General features: G+C 35.8%; 1 pseudogene; it reads right to left on the bottom strand.

Annotated features, from left to right (window-relative positions):
- Nucleotides 1-515: 515 nt before the first annotated feature.
- Nucleotides 516-16,335, bottom strand: part of LOC107140801 — a 19,700-nt pseudogene continuing 3,880 nt past the window's right edge.

A 16,335-nucleotide genomic window follows, 5' to 3' on the forward strand; every position in this document is an offset into this window, starting at 1 on the left:
TTTCCTGTTTGAATCAATTTTATTTTTTTATCTTGCTTGATTGACCTGGCTATAATTCAAAGTATGATATTGAATAGGAAGGTGAGAGTAGACACCCTTGTCTTGTTGCTGATCATAAAGGAAATGCTCCCTGCCATTTGGTATGATGTTAATATATAGCATATATTATGTTGAGGTATAATCTTTTTCTGCCTAACTCATTCAGGGCTTTTAGAATGAAGGAATGTGGAATTTTAGTCTCTTCTGTATTTATTAAAATAATTATGTGATATCATCCTTGATTCTATTTATGTGCTCTATCATGTTTATTGATATGCACTATTCAAGCATCCTTGTATTCCTGGAATAAAACCAACTTGATTGTAGTCCATAGTCTTTTAAATGTATGGTTAAATTTGACTTCCATGTATTTTATTGAGAATCTTTACATCTTTGTTCACAAGGTATTGGTGTAAAATTGTCTTCTCTTTCTCCTTTCTTCTTTTCTCTTCTTTTTTCATCTTTGATATGTCCTTACCAGCTTTTGTAGCAGGTTGATATTGGTCTCATAGAATGAGTTTGGAAGGATTCCTTCCTTTTTATTTTATGGAATGGTTTGAGGATTAGTTTATTAAGAATCTGATAAAATTCGGCAGTGAGTCTGTCTGGTTCTGGAGTTTTCTTTGTTGGGAGACTTTTTATTGCTGTTTCAGTCTCATTACTTATTACTTATTTATTTAGGTTTTCATATCCCAGTTGGTCCAGTTTGGGAAGATCATATGTCTCCAGAAAATTTTCTACTTATGGATTTTCTAATTTGTTGGCATATAGTTTTTCAAAATATTTCCTAATGATCCTGTGAATTTCAGTTGTGTTTGTTGTAAGATCTCCCGTTTTGCCTATTATTTAGGTCTTGTTCTTTTGAGTAGTTTAATTAAGGCTTTGCCAATTTTATCTTTTCAAAGAACTGGCTCTTTGCTTCATTGAGACTGTAATTTTTTACTCTGTTTTGTTTATTTTTGTTCTGATTTTCTTTCTTCCTACTGATGTTAGATTTGGTTTGTTCTTGTTTTTTTTTCCCCTAAGACCTTGAGATGCATCATTAGGTTATTTATTTGAAATATATTTTTTTTAAATATTGGTACTTATAGCTATGAACTTGTCTTTTAAGTTCTGTTTTTGCTGTGACCCAGAGATTCTGGTATGTTTTCATTTTCATTTGATTCTGGGCATGTTCCCGCCCCCATTTCTTCAATAACACATTGTTCATTCAAAAGTGTGTTGTTCAGTATTCACATTTGTATATTTTTCGTAGTTTCTCTTGCTGTTGATTTCTAGTTTCATTCCATTGTGATCTGATAAGATGCATGGAATTATTTAAGGTTTTATGAATTTAAGATTTGCTTTATGGACTAATACATGGTCTGTTTTGGAAAATGTTCTATATTCTGATGAAAAGAATGTATATTCTGCAACTATTAAATGGAGTGTTCTGCAGAAGTCTGTTAAATCCATTTTATCTATCACATAATTTAACTGTTTCTTTTTTGATTGGGGGGAATTGGATAATCAATCTATATTGGGTATTGAAATCACCCACTACAATTATACTAGAATTCAACTCTCCCTTTAATAGTGTTTGTTTTAGTAAAATTGGGAGCTCTAATTTTTGGTATATATTTATAACAACTATTATATTTTCCTGATGAATTCCTCCCTTTACCAATATGTGGTGACTTTCTTTGTGTCTTCTGGTTTTTGTTTGAAGTCTGTTCTATTAGGTGTGACTGTAGCTACTAGTACTTGCTTTAGGAGTCCACATTCTTAGAACATAACTTTCCATCCTTTCACTTTTAATCTGTATATATCTTCCAATGAGGTGAGTTTCTTACAGATAGCAGATTATTGGGTCTTGTTAAATCGAATCAGCTAGTCTGCATCTTCTTTTTTTGAATATATGAATATAATGTTTTTTGCATTAAAATAAAAATCAGTATTTGATAGTATAACTTTGCGTATATACTAAATTATGGGAATAATATTAAAGCAGATAGGCTTTTCAATCTCATAGGTCTATTTTCCTTCAATCAAAGATTTAAATTCTTTCACATCGTGGTCACTTACAGCAGACATAGCATGATTCAAAGCTTGAATACTTGCAATAAGTTTTACATTTTCCCTTGCATTTCTTTTATCCACATTAGAGCACCCAATACTATTCCTATAAATTGTATCTGCTAGGTATTGGCAGAAGTTCTCTTTTCTTTTTTTAAAATATTTTAGTTACAGATGGACACAATACCTTTATTTTGTTTATTTTTATATGGTGCTGAGGATTGAACCAAGTGCCTCACACGTATGAGGCAAGCAGTCTACCACTGAGCCACAACCTCAGCCCCTTGGCAGAAGTTTTCTAACAGAGAAATAGTTCTTTCTACTCTCAGATTCCATAAACCATGGTTTTGGGAAACAGTTGATTACATTTTGGGCTTTTTTGATGCTGTCATCTCCATATTCTAAGTTCTGAAAAGCCATGAGAATGTATCTATTTAATAAACCGTCCATTGATAACTCCTGAAGAGTTTTATTTGAGAAAATGCCATACCACGGAATAAAATTTCCTAATAGCTTCACTGAAGAGCAAAACTATATTCTCAAGAGGAGTCCATGTGAGGAGCTGCAATCTGATGAGAGGTTGAACAGCTTTGGCAAACAAAGGCCAATGTGTCTGTGTAGGACATGTAGTATTTTAACACCACGCTTTACATTGTGATTTAATGCAGTCAATTAAATAGAAACCCTCAAGGACATCTACAGAAAGCCTTGCTGGACTCTGACAGATTGAAATTAGTAATATCTGTAGAAGTTTCTTTATCATTACTAGAAAGGCCTTTAAGGTGATCTGCCGTCTTCTGGCTTGTCTATGATGGGTCTTCCTGGCCTCCTGCTCTGTAATCTGACATTTGGCATGCTTTTGATACAGTGCCCAATCATTCCCCAAAACATCAAGATTTGGTGTGATGGGTGCTTTATTTGAATGGCTTGAAAACTCCCACAATTCATCTTTTTTTTTTAATTGGTTGTTCAAAACATTACAAAGCTCATGACATATCATCTTTCATACATTTGATTCAAGTGGGTTATGAACTCCCATTTTTACCCCAAATACAAGTTGCAGAAAATCTTGACGTCTTTGGACAGGAAGGCAGGAAGCTCGTTGTTGTACAGCTGATGTATTGCTGATTCAAGTTCATTAATCAGTGACACCTGTTCACTGAAACACTCAAGCAAGTCTTGGACATACCCTCGCATTTCTTGCAAAAATTCACACCATTCACCAATACCCCCAGAAGACCCTCCTAATCTTTCAATAGCCCTGGAAGAATCCATTCGGCTTGCAGATGCTTTCTATGCTGCTGTTGATTTGTTTTGTGCAATTCTTTCATGGAGTCCATTTAAAATGATAGGAACATATTCAATATATTTTTCTTTTTCTTTTTTGGCAATGCTGGAGATTAAACCCAGAGCCTCTGAACAAGCTAGATAAGTACTCTTCCACTGAGCTATGTCTTCACAGCTGTTTCTTTACCAAATCAATAGTAACAGGAGTCATCTCATTACTGGGAGTTTTAAAAGGGGCTAGATTATCTGTTTTTTGAGTTTTGGCATCTGACCATCCATAGGTCATGTAACTATAAGGAATTCCATAGGATGAACCATCAGGCATTGCCTGGTAATTGTTCTGCTAGTACATACTCACTTCTGCGGGATGACTCACTTGAACCTGAGGGATAGTAATTCCTTTTCTTACCTCCTCCTGTTCCCATCTGCTGAGCTCTTTGTCCTGCTCTCCAGTTACTAAAACATCTTCGTCATTCCCCTCAATACCTATGTCCTTGGCAAGTTTTTGTCTTTGTGACTTTTCTTTCACAGAAAAAAAACCAAAAAACTACAGGGCACTTCTCATCATTATCTTTACCATCGCTGGTATCATTTCCATCTTAAGGAGGCAGCCTTAACCAGGCTCATTGTCACGAGCAGTGAAATCTCCCAATTCCAGAGCCATTTGATGCTTTTCCCTTGCAGCATGTATAAAAGTTTCATCTGGAATTTCTCCTGGACAGAGACCATTCAAAGATAAAACATTTGAGAATGTTCCACCAGCCTTTGGCTTCTTCTCCTCCTCCTCCTCCTCTTCCNGACAAGTACTCTTCCACTGAGCTATATAATAAAATCGCCACTATATTGAAGTATCAGTTTGGAAACTTGTATACTTATGTGCTTAACAGTTATTTTTATATTGTTAATTTCCATTGTTACCTTATCCATAATATGCATGTTTGTTTGCTAAATAGTGCTTAATAATGCACTGATTAGACTTATAAATGTATTTGATTTTTTTTGATGTTAAATTTTTTGAGTTCTTTATATATCCTAGAGATTAATGCTTTATCTGAGTTTCATGTGGTAAAGATTTTCTCCCAATCTATAGGCTCTCTCATCACATTATTGTTTCATTTGCTGAGAAGAAGGTTTTGAGTTTGAATCCGTTCCATTTATTCGTGATTTTACTTCTTGGGGTCTTGTTAAGGAAGTCAGATGCTAGGCCAACATGGTGAAGATTTGGGCCTACTTTTTTTTCTATTAGGCACAGGGTCTCTGTTCTAGTGCCTAAGTCTTTGATCAACTTTGAGTTGGTTTTTGTGCAGGGTGAGAGAGAGGGGTTTAATTTCATTTTGCTACATATGGATTTCCAGTTTTGCGAGCACCATTTTTTTAATAGGCTATCTTTTCTCCAGTGAATGTTTTTGGCAACTTTGTCCTGTATTTGTGTGGGTTTTTGTATTAGTCTTTTATTTTGTACCATTGATCTACATGTCTGTTTTGGTGCCATTACCATATCATTTTTGTTACTATAGCTCTGTAATGTAGTTTAAGATCTAGTATTGTGAAACCACCTGCTCCACTCTTCTTCCTAAGGATTGCTTTGGCTATTCTGGGTCTCTATTTTTTTCAAATGAATTTTATGATTGCTTTTTCTATTTCTATGAAGAATGTCATTGGCATTTAAATAGGAATTGCATTAAATATGTAAACTGAACAGATACTTCACAGAAGAAATGTTGGGAGTCGCCTCGGCTCCAAAGACTTACTTCCCCATCCCCCAAGAAGAACCATACAATGATGAGCCCTGCTGGCTCACATGATCCTGACATCCAATGGTGATCTCTGCTGGCTCACATGATCCTTACCCACCAATCAGACTAGCCCTGCTGGCTTCACATGATCCTTACCCACCAATCAGAAAGCACCCCAGCCAACTATCAAACCATTCAACCATTAAACTGTCATAACTGTCAAACCACCCCCAGCTCTATAAATATGCAGAATCATGTGAGCCAGCAGGGCTCACCATTGGATGGCAGGATCATGTGAGCAAAACAGAAATACATTTTACTAGGCTCTTAGTAAGTACTGTTTCAAGAAAAATGAGTTGTAATTTTTTTTACTTTGTTACTTCCAGTTAGAAAGCCTGCTTTTATAAATATTATTTTTAAAATAAATTATTTTTTCTTTAAAAAATGTATTTGAACCATCACTTTACTATTGGATGTTTGGGTTGATATGTTTTTGAGATAGCATACTAATTTATTAAATGCATTTCTACTACTTTTTACATTGTAACTTTTTGCCTTCCTAAGCCTATCTCAGAATACTAAGTAAGAATCAAGTGACTGCTGGGTCTCAGGGGATCTCATGGGAGTTTATCAACATTTTTGAAGACTGAGGCTGAAAGATAAAGTATTGTTTCAGTGAAATTCAATGGAGCAAATATTAGATTAACACTCCAATCCATCACTGAAGTTATTTCCTCAATATCTACCTATTCTCAGAACAACTTTGTAAAATGTACAGTGGACACTAGCCATATATAGCCATTGAGCACTTGGAATGTCGCCCATCTGAATGGAAGTGTGTTATAAGTATGAAATACATAGTAGATTTTGAGGGCTTTGTATGAAAAAGAAAATTAATTCACTAATATTTTTGTATTGCTGATAGCCAAAATGATATTTTAGATGTATTTGATTAAATAAAACTCATTATTAAAATTGCTTTTATCTACAACTTTTTATGCTTCACCTCCTCTCTCATGACCACTAAAAAAATTAAAATTAAAATGTCACTTTAATGAATGCTACTTTCAGGTCTGACTCAGGTTTATTTTAGTGTCAAAGAAGAAATGTTATAAAACCAAATAAATCCTGAACCAGGATGTCAATAAATATTAGAAACACACTTGATTACCCTGGGATGAACTATAGTGCAAGTCTCATCATATGTAAACAGTGATTCATAGTGTATGTCATACTCCAATGCAGAAAAACTGACATTTTATGTCTGAGAGCAGGATTAATGTATGTTTTACTGAAGGCAAATAGACTTGGGGAGAATATGTGGAAATTCTGAATTAGCTTGAAGAGGCTGTAATTGTGCATGTTACAGCAGCCTGTAACTTGCACATGTGTAGTGGTATCATTGTTTCCTGAAGCAACAAACTTCTGGGGAAACTTTAAAAATGTTGGGATTTTTCACACATGATATGTAGAAGTTGTCTCATCTTGGCATCTGTTAGTTGAATGAGATTAGGATAATTGCTTACTTTCACCATATTTGAACTTTCTCATCAATAAATAAAGATCAGCATAGCAGGTTGAAGGATTAGATGAGGATTAGGGGAAAAAAAAAACACATGATGAGCACTGTGTCCGGCACATAGTAATACTCCCTGAGTGGTGACTATCATGTGCTTAGGGTTTCTGAAGAACGCAGAACATGAGGTCCATGGGGCTCAGAGTGCCATCCTATCTGCCACTTGTGTGACGTTTGACAACTCATTAATTCTGTCCTGTCCTTGGTATCCAAATGTGTGCAATGGTGTTAATAACCCTGTATTGGAAGAGGGGGCAGTGACACAATCAAGTGTCTGCACAGTAAGTTCATTTTAAGTAGCTCATGGTGACTCCAGCTGTCAGGTCGTGGGCAAGGAAATATAAACATCAAATTGTTAATCATAAAATTAAAACTTTAATTCCACAGGGTCATCCCAGTCCTTGAATTTTGTAAGATTCTGTTTGGTAAAACTGTAGACTTTCTACATTTTTCCATAGTGAGTCAGTTTAGTTAAGGTTTCTTCTGAAGAAATAAGACAAATTTGTCCATAGTACAGAATTAGCTGTTATAAAGCCATTTATTCAAAAGCCCAAATTAAACTATTTCATATCATTTACCATCTGACAAAGGACACCTGAAGTGCTTGACTCTGAGCCTTTGACCCTGATGTGAGAAGGTCAAGGTGCACCTCAAAGCCCTACTCAAACACGGACCCTAAGGTGCCCAGTTGGGAGGGAAGGAGCCTGGTGACCTCCCTGAGAGGCTTTGACAGGAGGAGCAGGGACTTTTATTCTGCCATGTCTAATAAAAAAGACTATTTTTGTTGTTTTGGTAATTATATCTTCATTCTTTTTCAACAAGTCAATTTGTCTTGAAAATGTCAGCCTGTCTCCTTCAAACTAAAGGTACCTAAATAAAGTTACTTTCCCTTTGTTTGGGGTGAAAATTAAGATTATTTGAAAAATATGTAGCACATGCTCATTATAGAAAGTTGGAGAGCATAATGATAAATAAGAAAACGTTAATGAATATCTCATCAGGCTGGTATCCTCATTGTTAGCATCTCATTGTTTTTTTTTTCTGCATAAATTTGTGTATGTGCTCATGTGTGTGTTTGTGGTTACTGGGGAATGGTCCTAGAGGCAGTCTAACAGTGAGCTAAATCCTCAGCTCTCTTTATTTGAAACAGGATCTTGCTAAATTGCTGAGACTGACCTTGAACTTGTAATCCTCATGCCTTAATCTCCCAAGTATCTGCAGTTACAGGTATGCACCACCGTACCTGGACTTCTACATAAAATTTTTAATGGCTATATATAGTTTTTACAATGTTGGAATTCATATGGATCTTTCTTATATATAAAATAAAATATGCTACTATTATACTACAGAACAGTACAGAGAGTTGGCATTTAATAGATATTGGAAGTCTTTTAAAATGTATTTTATTATATATGCTGTTATTAAATATGCCTTGAAAAATATGATTTAGAAATGGCTGCCAATTTTTAAATGTGTAATAATAATTTGCTTAACCACCTTCCTACTATTAATCATTTGTTTTTTAAAATTTTTATTTCTGAATTTCTTGAATGAACCCCCCTTTGACTTAATAAATCATTATACATACTTCTAATTGTCTTAGGTAAGTTCCTACAGTAAAATTTTGGGGTCAAAGAGAATGAATGTTTCTTAACCTATAACAGATTGCCAAATCATCTTCCAGAAACATCTATCTTAATTTGAAGTGTGAAATTTCTTTTACTTATTAAGACCTCTTTATCCCCAGATGGATTTTTGTTGTTTGCAATCCAAGTGTTTTTCACCTTCAGTCATCGTTTGGCAATCTTTTCCTTTGTGGTTTTTATCTGTTCCTCTTGTGCTTTACAATAGCTTTCTCTTCCAGAGATCAATTTACCTTTCATCTATTTTTTAAAAAGTGCTTTTACCTGCAACTCTTCAATCTCATTTTGGCTTAAGACAAGGAGACAACTTCTTTAGTAGTTAACCATTCATCTCAATATGATGCATTGAACAATCCATCCTTTCCTTAATGGGTTAAATGTTAGCTTTCCACTAATGCACCGTTATACAAAGGCATTAAGTTTGCTTCTGTAGTTTTGCTGATCTGTCTGTTCATTCTGACTATTCAGTTCAAGTCATTTTTCTTAGAGAAAAATAGTTTTTGGCAAGAAAAGTAGCCTTTACTTCCTCACACTGTTCACATCTCAATCTCTGAGACCTGACAAGCTACCTTTGGAAATGCTTTTGAATTCCTCTGTCTTTATGCTCTTCCTGCTACTGCTCCCTCAGGCCACCAACACCTCTTTGCTGCACTAATTCATCACCCTAATTCCAAGCTTGCCCCCCTATCATTCATTCCATACTCTACATACAGCCAGAGTGAGTTTTTGAAAATGCAATGTGGTCTTTGGGTTTATTGTGTGCTTGTAGAATTTGATCAATATGATCATAGAGTCCTTAATGGATTCTCATTGTCTTTATATAAAAGGAGAATCTTTAACTTATAGTTTAGTCAGATCTTTTGGCACAGATCTATTTTCAACTGTGCACCTTATAATAGGCAGGCAGACAGGCCTCTTCTGACCTGGCAGAATAAGGATGAGCTTAAGCAGGTTGATGGTGCTAACTTCTGTCTGTCTGCGTGGCATCAGGTGGTGTCTATGCTGGGAAATATGGTGGCTCTGAATTATGAAACTGGGAGTACAGCCTCATACTATGGTTCTCTGCTTATAGTACTTAAGCTTTATTGCTTATGTACATTTCTTGGGGATTGGTGCTAAGATGCTGTTTATAATTCAGTAGATCTGGGGTATGGCCTGAGATTCTACATTTCCAACAAGCTCCTGGATGGTAGAGATGATGCTGGGTGAGAACCATGTTTTAAGTCATGAGGCATCTAGCAGGTACCTGGTTAAAGAAAAGATTGTTTTCTTCTCTCAGTGCATCCTGGAGGACAAAACAAAAAACATTTTAAAATGTTTTAGTTTTCTTAACAAATTCAATTTGGAGACTGCATATTTTGAGTGAGTTCTATTGAAAGTTTTGCTGTTGTACTAATAATAGAGAACCCTTTGCCCATCTCTTAGGGTCCTTGAGGAGGAGAAATTTCATGGAAAATCAAAAATGAGAACCTAGAGTGCTGCAGTGTAAGTGTTTGATAACAATTTGTTAATAGAAATATGAAAATATATTTCCTATAGCTGATAAGGAAGCCTTGGACTGGACTCTGTTTTGATAGTGCACAAAACTCTGCTATAGTTTGGATCTAGAACATCTTCAAAGGCCCATGTATTAAAGGCTTTGTCCACAGTCCATGGAACTACTGAGAGGTGGGGGGTTGGCTAGTGGAAGGAAGTTAGTCCCTTGGTGGCACACCCTTGATGGGGATATTTGGACTCTGGTTCCCTTCTGTTTCTCTTGCTTCCTGGCTGCCTGGAGTTGAACATTGTCCTTGGCCATGCATTCCTGCCATTTTGTACAATGATGCTGTAGGCCCACAGCAAAAGGGCCAATCAACTATGCACTGAAATCTCTGAAACTGTGAGCTTAAATAAACCTTTCCTTATTTTAAATTGATTATCTCAGGTATTAGGTCACACCAACAGAAAGCTGACTAATGCATAACCTTATTACCAGCAAAAATGAGACTATTTAGGAAGCAAGGAAAGCAGAGAAATAGAAATGTGTTTTGGCTACTTCTAAAGTTATAGTTTATGTTAAAGTATAGAATAATGGTTAATAGAAAGCAGTCTTCCTGAGTTAAAATTCCAACATTGCCCAGTACATTACTTCCTTACTCCTCTATTTTGTAATCTATAAAATGGGAATAAGGAGAGAGTCTGTCTCATGAGGACTTAATGAGATATTAGTCAGAAAACACTTTAAATATGCCTTCTACCTAGTTTAGTGCTCATTGAGTGCTAATTATGATTAAAATAAATATGTCAACACAGAGAGGATGGCATTTCAGCGCATAGAAACAACATGTCCTTTGGTTTACTTTAGCCCATTATATCTCATTATCTAATATGGGACACCCATAAAATCTTAAATTGAACAAAAAAATCTATCATTCCTGGTAACTTTAAAGTAATTGTTTTTAGAGTTCTATTATTTTGAGAAGTAATCGAACAATTGGTGAAAATATTCATCAACATTAATGATAATAGATCATACAATAAGCTCTTGATGAAAGTTTCCAATTTAGATTAATGGACCTGTGTCAATTTTATTGAAATATTTGAAGAATTGAAGAGTTGGGAATTAATGGACTAAATTTTAATCTTGTGAGTTCATATTCTATTTATAACATATTTGAGAACCATCATGTCATTAACTTAGATTGACCTGCTTCAAATTGAGCTCTACACCTAACTGCTAAGAGGAGACAGACACATACTTTTGTGCTACATTCTTACCTCACAAAGGACCAAGCATCTAGGAATAAACCCACATTGATGGTAGATGACATGCTAGGGAAAAGCCTGTTCTAGCACAGAATTGTAGCCTGTTAGAATAAATTCAGAGCACATCAGGTTATATTTTCCTATCAGTGATTGACAGTGCAGAGGTTGTTAAAATGACTGTACATCTTTATTATATGTGTAAATTTACTTTAAATATTCTGGGTGTCTTTTTAAGTGAGAAATTTAAATCTGTAGACTCATCTGAAGCAATCTGTAATACATGGAATTATGAGCCACATAAACTTGATATGAATATTTATTTCTTGAACATCTGCTTGAGTGCAAAATATGTGGCTTAAGCAAATCGAATATGAAAAATATTGCAATTAAAACTAAAAGCATTTAAGAAGAACATTGTATTGAAAGAAATAGATTTTATTTACCCACTGTTGATGAGATTATGAAACAGTGCATAATACATGACAAAGAACAACAAAAGAAATAGTTTGCTGAAATTAGGCAATGTTAATGAGAACTTATAAAGAACTGTTTATTATTACCTTCAATCAGCAAAAGACATGAGTCAAAACTTTAATAAAACAGTAATAAAATTTTAATAAAACAGTTTGAATCATTCTTTCAAAAATAATGTTTTTTGGGGGAAATATTTTAAAAATACTAAAAAGTATAGAAAGGAAACATTATCCCTAACACTCTCATTTCGTGATATTATGTATTAGAACATGGAAGTTTCCTACAAAGTCATTAACAGTATGATTTTTTAAATAAGTGTCTTACAATGATTTTAATGTTTTTTATTTTGCTGTTTATCAGGACATATCATTTGAAAAGGAGATTAACCAGTTTACCTGTAAGAAAATTCTGACTTAGGGGTAATCTAGAGTTGTCTTTTGTATTGCTGGTGGGACTATAAATTGGTGTAGCCAATATAGAAAGCAGTATGGAGAATCCTTGGAAAACTGGGAATGGAACCTCTATTTGACCCAGCTATCCCACTTCTCAGTCTATACCCAAAGGACTTAAAAACAGCACACTATAGGGTCACAGCCACATCAATGTTTATAACAGCACAATTCATAATAGCTAAACTGTGGAACCAACCTAGATGCCCTTCGGTAGATAAATGGATAATGAAAATGTGGTATATATGCACAATGGAATATCACTCAGCAATAAAAGAGAATAAAATCATGGCATTTGTAGGTAAATGGATGGAGCTGGAGAATATAATGCTAAGTGAAATTAACCAATCCCCAAAAAACAAACATTGAATTATTTCTCTGATTTAAGGATGCTGATTTGTAATATGCTGAGGGGAGGGGATGGGAGGATTAAATAAACTCTAGATAGGGAAAAGGGGAAAAGGGGTGGGAGGGGAAGGAAGGGGGCACAGGGGTATGAAAGACGGTGGATGCGATGGTCATCATTACCCTAAGTACATATATGAAGACATGAAGGATGTGACTTTGTGTACAACCTAGATATGAAAAATTATGCTCTATATGTGTAATATGAATTGAATGCATTCTGTTGTCATATATAACAAATTTTAAAAAAAATAGGGCATTGTAGTATTATGGCTACAAATGTCTTAAGACCTAGACATGTCCTACTAACATTTAGTACACACCTTGAAAATGTCAGTGCAGGTAGATTTCTTCATCAAAATTGAGCAATTTACCCAGAAAAACAACCCTTTGTCTTGCAATTGTTTAACAGAGTAACTGAAGTAAGTTCCCCATGTCAAACAGTGAGAAGAGGCAATGGTTATTGGTTGGTCTTGCCTTCCTAGAACATCAGCAACTTATAATTTGATTGTGACAGTTTGAATGTGAGCTGTTCCTGCCAGATGCTCCTGTGTTAATGCAGAAGGTGAAATTATAAGATTATGACAGGAGTAACCTCATCAGTCCCTCCCCCATTTGAATTGACTGAATGGTAACTGTAGGCAGGTGGGTCAATGTTGGAGGAAGTATGTCTTATGTTCCATGGGAATCACATCTTATTCCCTCTGGCTTCTTCTCTGTCTGTGCTTCCTGGATGCTATGAGTGAAGCAGAGTTACTCCAAGATCTTCTACCACCATGATGTTCTGCCTCATTTTGATCCCAGAGTGATGTAGTCAGCTGATCATGGATTGAACCTGTGAGCCAAAATAAATATTTCCTCCTCTAAATCATTTCTGTCTTGTGTTTTAGTCATAGCAACACAAAGCTGACTATCACATCGAATGAGTTCTAACTTTAGATAGCATACAATTCTCTCATTTCACCTTTTTTCCCACTTTAACCCACTCTTCACACCATCTATGATATTCAAAACCTGTATTTAGCCTGTTATGCAAAAGAGCTGCAAGGGTATTTTCTGTCAGCAACCAGTCTTGCCTTATCTTAATTTCACATATAAATCAGGATTTTAAAAATGGGTTTCACATCTCTTTTGGCAGTATGGAGTGCCTCTCTCCACTATGGAGTGATTCTGGATTTCTCCAGAATCCATTGATTCAGTCAGCAAATATTCTACCTACTCTGTCCTAATCATTGTCTCATTGTCCTGGCTGTTGAAGATCCAATGGCATTCCTGAGAGATAAAATCCTTCCTCCTCAGATCCTATATCCTGTAATCAGGGGACATGGCATACACTCATGCATACATACATACTGAAGGTCATTTCCATTAGCAGTAGATATAGAAATACTGAACAGAGTGCTGTGACGGTAGGTGGGGGCTACTGTGCTCAAGATAGTTCTCCTCTGCACTGCCTTGGGTTTCATTGTCCCCACTGCAGGGAACAAATGCCCTAATCTATGGGACTGAGTGCAGATGCACAACCTGAGATTCAGACAGACCCTCTGAAATCTTTATTTTGCTTTTATCTTTTTTCTTTTTTTTTCTAATATGAAGTTTCCAATCCCTGATTTCATGCTCATTTACATAGATAGCTCTTCCTACTATATTTGATATTTGTTGTCAGCACCAAACATGTATTTAAATGTTTTTGCTATGATCTGCACACTTATTAATGAAACACTTAGATCACATTATCCCATTTGGGGGCTGTGTGGGTCTAACGTGATTAAAGGCAGATAACATAGATAAAACCTTGGTGAAGACAGAGTGGGTGGTTGTGAATTGTTTCTCTTTTTTTCCCCTTCCTTTTGATTCTCTCCCTACATACTGGAATTAACTCCAAACAGAGAGATTCAAATCATCTTCCATGTTGGCACCATCAGAGTAAACACTGTTTGCCTGGAAAGAAGAAGAAGAAATCCTGACTTTACCCCAGCAACCCCTTAGAATTCAGGCCTCGGCAGGTAACTTGGATTCCTTACTTGCGAGTCTATTTTTGTACTGTCCCCTTCATATGAGATCATTGATCTTTTGAATGTAGATTTTGTTCCAGAAAGATTGTGTTGGTAATCCCCCATTTTAAAAAAATATTATCATAATTGCTCCAAAAAATCTGTTAGGTTTTAAAAACCTATCTCTATAGAAATGCTTCCTTTCCTTCAAGCCTGATTCAAGACTTTCAGGTACTAATAGGTTTCTACTTGACATTTTCCCTTTTGTGAATATTGCATTTTTATTCTGATGTTGAGATACATAATCATAAAATAAGATTGTTTTGAAGAAATTCTAGATTCAAATGTAAGATAAGAAAATGAGACTTATTAGGCAAAGGAGCTGCAGTTCTGAATATTTTTTCATGAAGAGCCTCAATCAAAGCAGTATTTCTACTAGTTCTCTAGGAAATGGAGGTTTTTGAGATACTATTTACTTTAACATAAATATTTATAGACTCTTAAGAGGTAAAATTGAATACATGTTTTAAAAAACATAAAAACTGTGTATAAGCTTATAACATTAAAAACTCTCACCAGAAAATTGATATTTGACAGTTTCCTTGTGAACTTTTAAAATGTGGCCTGAGTTCTCAAAGATCAAATTGGAGAACAAAAGTATAAATAGGTCATTTCAGTTACAGCTTCATATTCACTTTACGAATACATTCAGATATTCATGACTCTTTCAGGAATTTTAGGAGGTGGCTAAATTTTCATAAGGAGACATGTTCAAAGTTAGGAAATTACTTTTGCTGGAAAACAAATATCCCCTTTTTTTGTGGCTTGAGGCACAATATACATTACCCACAATTGTACATTTTAAGGTAGTTCCCACAGTGAGAATTAGGTAATAACACATTTTTACCTCAAAGAATTGAAGAAACAATATACTGACAAATTTCTTTCTGCTTAAATTACAATCATCAAGGAAGATTCTCCAGATATTGTACCATATGCTTCATCACCTTTTACTTTTTGTTTAGGAAAAAAAGTATGAAATAATCCTACTCTGCCTGCTTTCAGTAGAGAAGGGCTGTAAAGTTCCTACCTCCACTGGCTGGGGTTGTGGCTCAGTGGTGGAGTGCTTGCTGGGATTGAAATGACCAACCACTAACAGGTGAAGTTTTTAGTTGCTCTTCAGGGGTAGTCTTGAGGGTAGCTGCCGTTTCTTTCCCTGGTCCTTGGTCTCAGAACCAGGCACCTTGAGTGAGGTCCTTGACTTGGGCATTCTAAGAGGCCGGGGATCACAAATTCCATTTGTGGATCAATTACCATCACCATTTTGGTGTGCCTAACTGTAGTACCCAGCCATATAGAGACCCAGTACTGCACCTCCACAGGGCCATTTGCTACCCAACTGTCCCTATCTCTTAAGAATCTCAGTCACTTTCTGTGGAGACCCTGATGGGTCCTCTCCTATCTCTCTAGCAAGGCCTCCTAAGAGGGTTTTCATAATTAACCCTCAAGCCTCATTAACTATGCTAAGTCTAGTCTAGCTGATTTAGGCAGCTTTTTTTTGGCACCTCTAGCACATTATTTGGATTGCAAATAAATTTGCCAAGCTAATTCAGTGTGACAGGCTTTTGCTTAGGAGCTGGTCCCGTTTGGAGAACTGCTCTTTGAGATTCCTTCTTTGCTTTTCAGCTGCCAGCAATTCTTTTCAGCCAGCAAAGCTGTCATTTATTTACCTTTAGCACCAAAAGGGACTGAAAAGAACATTTATACCAATTATCTGATATTTTTGGAGGGCTCATCTTCAATGCCCTGTTTTAATTTTTTCCTCCTCCTCCTCCTCTTCTTCCTCCTCCTCCTCCTCCTCCTTCTCCTGCTCTTCTTCTCCTCCTCCTCTTCCTACACCTTCTCCTCCTCTTCCTCCTTCTCCTTCTC

This window comes from Marmota marmota, unplaced genomic scaffold (genome assembly GCF_001458135.2).
Source record: "Marmota marmota marmota unplaced genomic scaffold, marMar, whole genome shotgun sequence".
Lineage (NCBI taxonomy): Eukaryota > Metazoa > Chordata > Mammalia > Rodentia > Sciuridae > Marmota > Marmota marmota.